This window comes from Magnolia sinica, chromosome 2 (assembly GCF_029962835.1).
Source record: "Magnolia sinica isolate HGM2019 chromosome 2, MsV1, whole genome shotgun sequence".
Classification (NCBI taxonomy): Eukaryota; Viridiplantae; Streptophyta; class Magnoliopsida; order Magnoliales; family Magnoliaceae; genus Magnolia; species Magnolia sinica.
In genome coordinates, this window is record NC_080574.1 from 130,136,087 (window position 1) to 130,147,115 (window position 11,029).

Consider the following 11,029-nt stretch of genomic DNA (forward strand, 5'->3'; position numbering starts at 1 on the left):
ACATAAGCAATCCATAATGATCCCTACTAAATAGACAGTTCATATGATTTACTGGGACTATTTTCTGATATTTTATGCTGACCGTTCATTTTATAAGCCATAGATTAGATGTTAGAAGTGCTCGATTGGTATATTTTAAATATAAAATGTATTTATGAACCTAATGAACGGTTTAGATTGATCTATTGGACTATATAAATATTCTAATGCATCCAGGAGCATTATAACTTACAGTGCTCTTTAGGGCACTGGATCATGACTCTTTAAATTTACTTGCCATACAGCGGCAAACTTTATCTACGATGAATTTTTTATGAGGGGGATCTGATCCAACGCGTCCAGTTTTGATTGGGAGGTAATTGAGAGATTTTCCTTGGTCGGAGCAATCCTAACCATCCATGATTATTTTTTTTAATCCAACGTGACAAAAATGCTGAGTTATAGCTGTATCTCTCTATGCATGCCTCCTGTATGGTTGAATGTGGTAAGCGTGTGAGATTTGAGCCATTGTTCAGGCGGCCCACTTGGGCTCACCGTCACATATGTGAGAAATCCACTCCATCAATTACTATCTGCAGCTCATGTTAACACATGAAAATAAATAAATAAATACCTGAATTTGGTCAACGCCCACAGTTGAAACGTCACCAAGGACCATCGTAATGTTTAGATGCCATTCAAATAGTTCATAATGCTATTCACACTTGAGATGAAGTGAAACAGCAAGGACCAAAAACCCACGTCATTGCAACTCCTGTGTTTCGTCTTATTCGCAGAGCATGTACTGTTGTAAAAAATATTGGTTTTATAAATATATATTTTAAAATAAAAAATAATATAATATATAAAAAGTGTTTGAAAAATATTTTTTGTGGGTTTTGAGAATATATAGTCCCACGTTGAAAAAAGAAGAGAAGAAAAAGTAGTTTATATAAGAATGGTGGAGTATTATAATACTTACCCACATGGTCCAAAAGAGAATGAAACTTATGTGTTCTAGTGCTACCCGGCACGGGCGTGGGCATGTGAGGCAGTGTGGCTGTAGAGGCGTTAGTGGCGTACTTTGCACTTCGGGTCGCTCTTTCGCGACCTTGAGCTGGCTGGACAAAATCTAGAGGACTAAATGACAGTCCCTCTGAATATATAGAGGCTGAAAAAGAGCTATTGGAGTAGATCTGTAATAGTTGTGCATTAATGCAGGGTCCAACTGTAACTACTGCATAGCTAGCCCAACAGCTAGAAAACGGCTAGCTGCTGTCTCACAACAGTCAACATGCACCAGCTTAATGACCCATGCACAATAGTCAGAAAATGGCTAGTTTTCTCCAACAGCTAGAAAACGGTCATGAGATTTATTTCCCTGGACCGTAACCCCCAGCCACCACAGCTTATATAAACAAGGCCTAGGTGGGTTTTCAAACAAACTTACCACATTCTAGCAATACCAATACGAATCAAAGCATCTCCTCTCCTACAGACCAAAATATCAGCAATATAATAAGGTTAATCCGAGCCATTGCTTGAAGAACAGACCAACGATATGGTCTAGAACGGTTCAACTAAACTAGTGGCTTAAGAACTGACTAGTGGAGTAGTCTAAATCACATATTCTCTTCTCTTTTTCTCTTTTGGGATTTTTCTTTATTGTAATTCTGCCAGATAGTGTGTAATAGAGTTCCATTTGGTGGGCCTTCATGTTTTCTGAACACAAACCCACACTAGGCTTGTCATATCCTAGAAGCGGTTTGCCTGTAACCTATCAGCATACTCAATTCACTTAAGTAGAGGAAAATATCGCTTTAAGGACAGCGTTTCAGACGTGCTTCAGCCTGTCTTTAGTTCAGATCATCTTGATTTTTTGGTTTCTATATTTTACAAAAATATTTTATTCTGTATAATTTCCAACAATCTTAAAACGTTATTTTTTATGGAAGCCGACAGTGTTTCATCCATTAAGTTGATAAATCAGGACTTGATACGTCCTGATTGGTTCGATGAAACCAATTTTACGAGATGGCAAGACAAGCTGAAATTTCTTTTGACAGTGCTGAAGATGTACAATATATTAGATCCAAATCTGCAAGCATTACCTGAAGCATCTGATAATGACATACCTGAACAGGTGGCTGCCCGCACCAAACGAGCTGAAGACGAACTCTTGTGTCGAGGACATATACTGAACGCGGTCTCCGACCGCCTGTACGATCTGTACCAACAAACGTCATCAGCAAAGGAGATTTGAGCTGCTTTAGAGTTCAAATACATGGCTGAAGAAGAAAGAACCAACAAATTTCTCATCGCCATGTATTTTGACTTCTACCCCAAATCTAAGAACTATAGCTTATAGTAAACAAAATCAAAGCCATCAAAATTGATTTTCCTGAATCATTCCAAGTCGGGGTTATAATCGCTAAATTGTCACAGATGTGGAAAGACTATATAAAGAAGTTGCATAAAACTGAGGACTACACAAACAAAGTATGTAGATTAATCAAATCTTTGTATGGATTAAAACAAGTACCAAAACAATAGCATGAGAAGTTTGATTCTAAAATACTATCTCATAGTTTCATGCATAATATAGCTGACAAATGTATATATTCTAAAGTAGATAGTAGTTATATCGTTATTATTTGTCTGTATGTTGATAACATGTTAATAATAAGTAATAAAATAGAAGGTATGACTGAAACAAAGAGGTTTCTATCTTCAGTATTTAAAATGAAGGATTTTAGACAAGTTGATACCATCCTAGGTATCAAAGTTAAAAAACATTGTGGGGGTTATGCTTTGTGTCAATCTCATTATATTGAGAAGATACTAAACAAGTTTAACCACCTAAATATAAAAGAAGTAAAAATCATATTTGATCCAAGTATCAAGCTAAAAGAAAATACTGGAAGAACAGTTGCACAATTGAAATATGCGAGTGCTATATGGAGTCTTATGTATGCTATGCAATGCACTAGATCTGATATCGCATATATTATGAGTAAATTTAGTAAGTTCACTAGTAACCCCAGTACTGAACACTGGAATGCAATCAGTAGAGTCATTGGTTATTTAAAAGTAACCAAAGACTAAAAACTATTTTATTCAGAATTTCTTACCGTATTGGAAGGATATAGTGATGTAAGCTGGATATCGAGTGCAAGAGACAACAAGTCTACTGCATAGTGGGTATTCACCCTAGGAAGTGTAGCTGTATCTTGGGGATCCAAGAAATAGACTTGCATAACGCACTCGACTATGGAGTCTGAATTTATACCCCTGACTGTAACAGGTAAAGAGGCTGAGTAGCTAAGGGATCTTCTATTAGAAATCCATTTCTGTGTAAAGCCTATATCGGATATGTCAGTACATTGTGATAGTGAAGCAATATTAGCTAGAACCTAGAGCGGCACATATAATGATAAGTCCAGACATATCAGTCTTCGACATGATTATGTCAGACAATTGATTCGAGATGGAATCATTGTTATTTTCTATGTGAAATCAAGCAATAACCTAGCAGACCCTTTCACTAAACCTCCACTGAGAGAGGTAGTACAGGCTACATCTAGAGGGATGAGGTCGAAACTCTTCAACCAAAGTTCCACCAGTGATGGTAACCCAACGTAAAGTTAAAAAATCTCTAATTTTAGGTTTAATGGGTAAGAACGAGTCACTGATATGTGAAAAGTTTTCAATACTAAATTATAAAACCTCATTCATAATAGATTAGTGCTGAGCGTTACGAAAGAGGGTTGGGTCTTATAACTCTTAATGAAATCCAGTTTAAAGGACAAGTGTCTTATAGTAACGAAGACACTGTAAGGATTTCACGTATATAAACGTAGAGATGATGCCGTCTCTCATGAGAGTTAAGAGTTTCTCTTAGGATCGTTCATGAAATAGGATAAGCGCATGGTTATTAATTGTGCTAAGCAAGATTGTAGGAACTTTGACAAACACATAGTAAATATGTATGTGGTTTCTCCGACTCTGTTATCTTGGAATAACTTGTTCAACGCTACAGCTACTAGTCATTTCGATAGAGTTTTGAGATACTTACACTAAGGGAAGATTAAAATCGAAAGATATATTTCTTTATGCATATAAGCTGATTATTCTGGTAGAAATGTTTTATCGAGAAAATATATTTTTTTAAAAATCAAGTGGGAGATTGTTACGAAAAATATTGATTTTATAAAAATATATTTTAAAATAAAAAATAATATAATATATAAAAAGTGTTTGAAAAACACCTATTTGTGAGTTTTGGGAATAATCCCACATTGGAAAAAGAATAGAAAAAAAAGGGGTTTATATGAGAGTGGTGGAGTATTATAATACTCACCCACATGGTCCAAAGAAGAATGAAACTTACATGTCACGCCCGCGCTCGGACACAGGCACAGCCACGGGCACCGGCTCGGTCTCGATCTCAGTCTCGGTCTCGATTACGGGCTTGGTGCAAGGGCATGAACATGTGAGGCAGTGTGGCTATAGAGGCGCTAGTGGCGCACTTTGCACTTCGCATGTCCGCATCGTGTCATAGAGGGTCGCTCCTTCGCGACCTTGAGCTAGCTGGACAAAATGTAGAGGACTGAATGAGAGTCCCTCTGAATATATAGAGAGCTGAAAAAGAGTTATTATAGCAGATCTGTAACAGCTATGCCATTAGTGCAGGGTCTAGCTGTAACTGTTGCATGGCTAGCCCAACAGCTAGAAAACAGCTAGCTGCTGTCTCACAACAGTCAACATGCAGCAGCTTAATGGCCCATGCACAATAGTTAGAAAATGGCCATAAAATGGTTAGTTTTCTCCAACAACTAGAAAACAGTCATGAAATTTATTTCCCTGGACTATAACCCCCAGCCACCACAGCCTATATAAATAAGGCCTAGGTGGGTTTCCAAACAATGTCACCACACTCCAGCAATACCAATACAAATTAAAGCATCTCCTCTCCTATAGACCAAAATATCAGCAATATAGAAAGGTTAATCAGAGCCATTGCTTGAAGAACAGACCAACGGTGTGGTCTAGAACGGTTCAACTGAACCATTAGCTAAAGAACTAACCAGTGGAGTGGTGTAAATCACATATTCTCTTCTCTTTTTCTCTTTGGGATTTTTCTTTGTTATAATTCTGCCAGATAGTGTGTAACAGAGTTCCAATAGGTGGGCCTTCATGTTTGCTAAACGCAGACCCACACTAGGCTTGTCGTATCCTAAAAGTGGTTTGCCTGTAAGCTATCAGCATACTCAATTCACTTGAGTAGGGCCAAATAACGCTTTAAGGATAACGTTTCAAACGTGCTTCAGCCTGTCTTGAGTTCAGATCATCCAGATTTTTCGGTTTTCATATTTTACAAAAATATTTTATTCTGTATAATTTCCAACAGTACCAACATGAATCTTTAGTCTACCCTATTCGTAGAACATGTATCAACATGAGTTGACACTAAGATTTCAAGTCCCTGCGAGGGATTGGTTAGTGTACCACATATTACTGATGTGGTGTTGACGTCACCACGTTTTGTAGTTTCAATCGCTAGGTATGGGTTATATCCCAACTGTCTTTTCATTTGGTGAGCTCATTATAATGGGTGAGTCAAAATATAAGATAGATCCAAAGATCATGTAGATCATACTGTAAAAAGCAGTGAGGATTAAATTTCTACCATTGAAGCCTTTTTGAACGTCACGGAAGTTTTGGATCAATATGATATTTGTTTTTTAGCTTCATTCATGTCTGTGTGACCTTATGCATAGATTAAATGGAAAAGAAACATTATGGTGGACCCTATGAATGTTTTAACATATGAGAATCATTGTCTCAAACTTGGTGTTGTTCACTTAAACTTTAGATATTGTGCATTCTGATGTATGAAAGCTGTCGCTCGTAGTTTCTCGGGAAGGGTCGTTATGGTTCGTCATGTTCATTGACGATAATTCCACGAAGGTATGGGTTTATTTTATGAAAAATAAATCCGATGTTTTCACCAACTTCAAGCAGTGGAAGGCGATGACGGAAAAACAGTTACAGTGAAAAGTAGTGCTGAGGATAGATAACGATGGAGAATTCACTTATCAAGAATTCAATCAGTATTGTAAAGATAAATAGATCGTAAGGCACAACACAATGCACCATACACTAAAGGGAAATTATATGGTTGAGCAGATAAATCAAACTCTCTTAGTAAAGGACGATGTATGATTAATAATGTTAGGTTAGGTAAGGACCTATGGACTATGGCCATTAATACGGCTTGATACTCTTCGGTCCCCTTCTACGGCCATTGATTGTAAAATTCCAGAGGAAGTGAGGAGTGATCAATAGATAAACTACTCGAAATTGCGAGTATTTAGTTCCGATGCTTACTCTCATGTACCATCAGTTGAGAGAAATAAGCTAGACCAAAGGGCTAAGAAATATATCTTTGTTAGCTATGGTGGTGGTGTGAAGGGGTATTGGTTGTATGATTGGTCACAAGGAAATTCATTATTAGCCATGACGTCAAATTCGACGAAGGATCCTTATTTCATAAAGATAAGCATGAGGAATGGAAAAAGTTGATGATGGACATTCGGTTAGATGGAGATGAGACACAGGCTGAGATAGGGATGTAGACAGATGTACAGGAGCAGGTGAAACAACCACATGTGAGAAAGAATCCCCCGTGAGATCACAGGTTACCAGCGAGATACAAGGATGACTCAAGTGTCGCATATGATCTCATTACAAATAAGGGGGATCCATATACTCTTCAAGAGGCTCTTGATGAGCCGGATGTTAAAAAGTAAAAACTTATTATAGATGATGAGATAGACTCTTTGTACAAGAATGAGATTTGTAAGTTATCGGATCTTCCTATCGGCTGAAAAGCAATGGGTACAAGTGGATCTTTAAGAAGAAACAGGATAGGTATAAGACAAAGTTGGTAGCGAAGGGATATGCTCAGATAGAAGGTGTTGATTTCATTGAGATATTCTCACCTGTGGTGAAGTAAATATATATCAGATTCGTATTGGTGTTAGTAACCTAATATGATCTCGAGCTGGAGCAAATGAATGTGAAGATTGCTTTTGTATATGAGAAATTAGAAGAGCATATCTACATGAAGCAAGCTGATGGTTTCAAAATAAAAGGGGTAAAGAACAAGATTTATAGGTTGAAGAAGTCGTTGAATGACCTGAAACAGTCGCCTAGGCAGTGGTATAAAAAAATTAATTCTTGTATGGTGAGTTAATGGTTTACCAAGAGTGAATATAATCATTATGTCTATTACAAGATACTAAGTGATGGAAAATTCATTATCTTGGTATTATACGTCAATGACATTATTATCGCCAGTCACAACATGTCTGAGATTGACTTACTAAATACTCAGTTATCAAAAACATTCGAGATAAAAGATCTAAGAGCTGCAAAGAAGGTTATCGTATTGATATACATAGAGACAGTAAGATGAGTATGCTATGGTTATCTCATGCTGAATACCTTGAGAAGGTATTAATGAAGTATGGGATGGACAAGGTAAAGTTGGTAAACATTTCTTATGCGACTCACTTCAAGTTATCTTTAGAACAGTGTCCTAAAATAAATGAAGAAAAACAAGATATATCTCATGTGTCTTATTCAAGTATGGTTGATAGCTTGATGTATGTCATAGTTTGTATAAGACCAGATATTTTACATGCAATGGATGTAGCTAGTAGATACATGTCTAACCCTAGCAACAAACACTGGAAAGTAGTGAAATGTCTACTTTGATACATTTGGGGTACATAAGGTTATGTCTTATCATTTAAGAAATCAGGAGACAAGCTAGTAGGATATGTCGATTCTAATTACATAGGTAATGTAGATAATGGAAGGTCGACTTCTAGTTATTATTTATGCTAACAGGTGAAGCAATCAATTGGATGTCAATGCTTCAGTCTGTGGTTGCTCTTTTCACGATCGAAAGTGAGTATATGCCTGTGACGAAGGCATTCAAGGAAGGTGTTTGGTTAAGGGGAATGATAAATTATTTGGGGCTTTAGTAGGAGGCCATGCTGGTTAATTGTGACAATGAAAGTATGATCAATTTAGATAAAAAAAACTTTGTTTATCATTCACTTACTAAACATATTGAAATGTGTCTCCATTTTATCTGACAGGAACTTTAGGGAGGATGCGTGACTATAGAGAAAATTCATATGAGCGTGAATCCGATAGACATGCTCACTAAAGTGGTTCTCATAAAAAAGTTAAAGTTTTGTGCAACTTCTCTGGGCTTGGAGAAAATATAAATAAAAGATGAAGTGTATACGAGAAGCGATGGTAGTACTATGATGTAATGCAGAATTAGAGATAAGGAAAAATGAGCTATACAGATTGTATATTAAAGACATGGTGGAGATTTTTGTTGATGTCTTAGAATTTGAAAATCAACAGGTCTGTCGATGAAAGCTCGATGCCATTGAGCAGACTTGTAACGTTTTGAAAAAATCCGTACAAGGACCCGAGTACCACCTCAGACAGAAATCAACTAGGACCAGATCCTTTAAAAATTAGGCTAGTATTAGCAAGTGCTAAACTAGAGTACTTGTGAAATTAGCACTAATCACTTTTAATATGATCTGCAAGATCCAAACCATATAGAATCATTGACACTACATTCCCCTAAAATTTAGAATCCATCCCTAAACCCATTTGCTCTCGGGAGCACACCGAAATTCCGTATCGAACCTAAATTGCACGTCGAAAGTCCAATTACCCTGAAACCATACGGCTATGACCGTATTACTGGACTTGATAACCCCTTCGAAAATTAAGTCTTAATTATGTCTAAAAATGCACAACTTGAGCCCGAAGTAAAGTGTGTGAGAAACGTGAATATCTTTAGAAATAAAATCTAAATTTAAGTAATCTGAGTCGTATCGCTGGCGGGCCAAATAAAAGGATTCAGACCGTCAGAATCTGACCCAAATATACCCTCGGATCAGGGAAAATGTCTCATACATGGCAATGCACTTGTGGCCCTGATCGAGCGCCTGTGACCGTTGAACTAAAACTAGACCGCCACGGTCGATCTATAAACCCGATCGGAGCGAAAACTCAGCCTAACCTAGATCCAATGTCAGGAAGCTTAAGTTCGACCACAAACAAAAAAGAGGCTACCAGAAGTGCTCCGTTGGGCTGAAACAGATGCCCTTTGGATATAACCTAAGTATACCTCGGCCCTGAGGCCATTTCCATCAAACCTGGGCCTATATAAGGGCCTTAAACCCCCTCTCTAATATTCCATACGAATTTTTAAACCCCAAGGAAGAGAGAAAAGGAAAAGGAAAGGAAAAAAGAGAGAAAGTGAGAGTGAGAGTTGGAGATTTCATCTTGGGATTCGATCCCGTTGCTCCATGCATGTAGCTACCCTATCTGTATCGCTATACGGGCGATTCCAATTCCGTTCTTAGGTAAGAAAACCTAACCCTAACTTGTTATTGGTTTCAAACATTGTAAGTAATGGAATAGCTAACCTATTTCATACTGTAGGTCGTCAATCCGCCGTTGACAAAGGCTAAGTGTCTAAAACGAATCCGTTACGCGTTTACTGGTGTAAGGTGCGGACTATAAATGTTTAGGTTATGGCTTTTAAGGCTTTCAATGTCAGTTAATGATTTATGACTAACTTAAATTGCTATCACATGCTTAGACACGATGTTTCCCGTACTTTACACATATATATGAACTATGTTGTATATAGTATATTCTTCCATTTGTTGATATGATTGAATGAGTGTGGAATTTGGATTCATGCTTGCCATGATTATCCGTCATGGATATATGGTTGTTGTATATGTGACAACTCCATGGTGAAAGGGTTTACCCTAACACCTGTTATAACCAACATATGTCAAGTATGTTGAAGTGTATAGACTAAGTGTTTGTTGAAATGTCTGAATGAATATGGAATTATGATTAGTACTTGTTATGATGGATGTTAGGTAATAAATGATCATTGTATGTGTTGCAACTCCTATATGAAAGGATTTGCTATAAGTTACGTTTTAAGTAAATTAATCTATGTATGTGATATGTGTAGTGTAAGTGTTTGATAAAATGCTTGTATGAGAAAATGCTTGTTTAAATATTTGAAATGAGAGTGTTGAGATAGGTTTCTCAATCCCCTTCTTTATAACTATAGTTTTCTTTATGTAACCTATCTTCCTATTATGTTATTTATGGAAGTAATGCCTAGGGAAGATAACATGTGTACTATGTGTTTCATGAAATGCTTAAGTGCTTGAAATGGTTGAACTGTGGTGTAATGTTGCTATGCATATCGTATGCGATATATAAACTGTAACTGAGTGTCATTGGGACTATGACTTAGTTCAGACAATCGGTATCAGATCTCGATTAGGTGGCTGAGGTTGTTTTCGCCACACAAGACCCGTTCGATGAACCTGAGTCGTACTTAGGTTGTCGGCAGTGATTAGGCCACACAGAGTGCGTATGCCCTTCATGTCAATCAAATCGAGGTGCGCTCGTACTAGTCGAGCTTGTCAAATAACCCGATTGACTCGATGTATGTTCACCATGTATGGACATTACTGCTTAAATCTAAGGTACCAAACTCATCAGTCAAAACTCCTTTAACCTTGGTACCTTGATCAGCTAAGACTCATGAGATGGGCATGGTGGTATGGGACACCGTGGTCAAGCTGTCGGCCTATGCTAGGGTGACGAGCCTCCCCGTAGTGTCCAGTGAGCAACACAGCTTCGTGAGCCGAATACGGTGGTATGAGACACTGTATTCGAGCTGTCGGCCTACATTGCTAAAGTGACGAGCCCTTTGTAATGATCTCGAGTGTACGCTAAGACTGCGTAGAGGCGACGAGCCCTTATGTAGTAACAAGAGTACATACTAGGCTTGCACTGATAAGGTGACGAGCCCTTTGCAGTGACCTAGAACCGTAACATAGTATGAGATTTACTAGGACTGACGACCCTAGAATGGATCATCATTTGAGAATTGATATAAGGGAGGTACCTT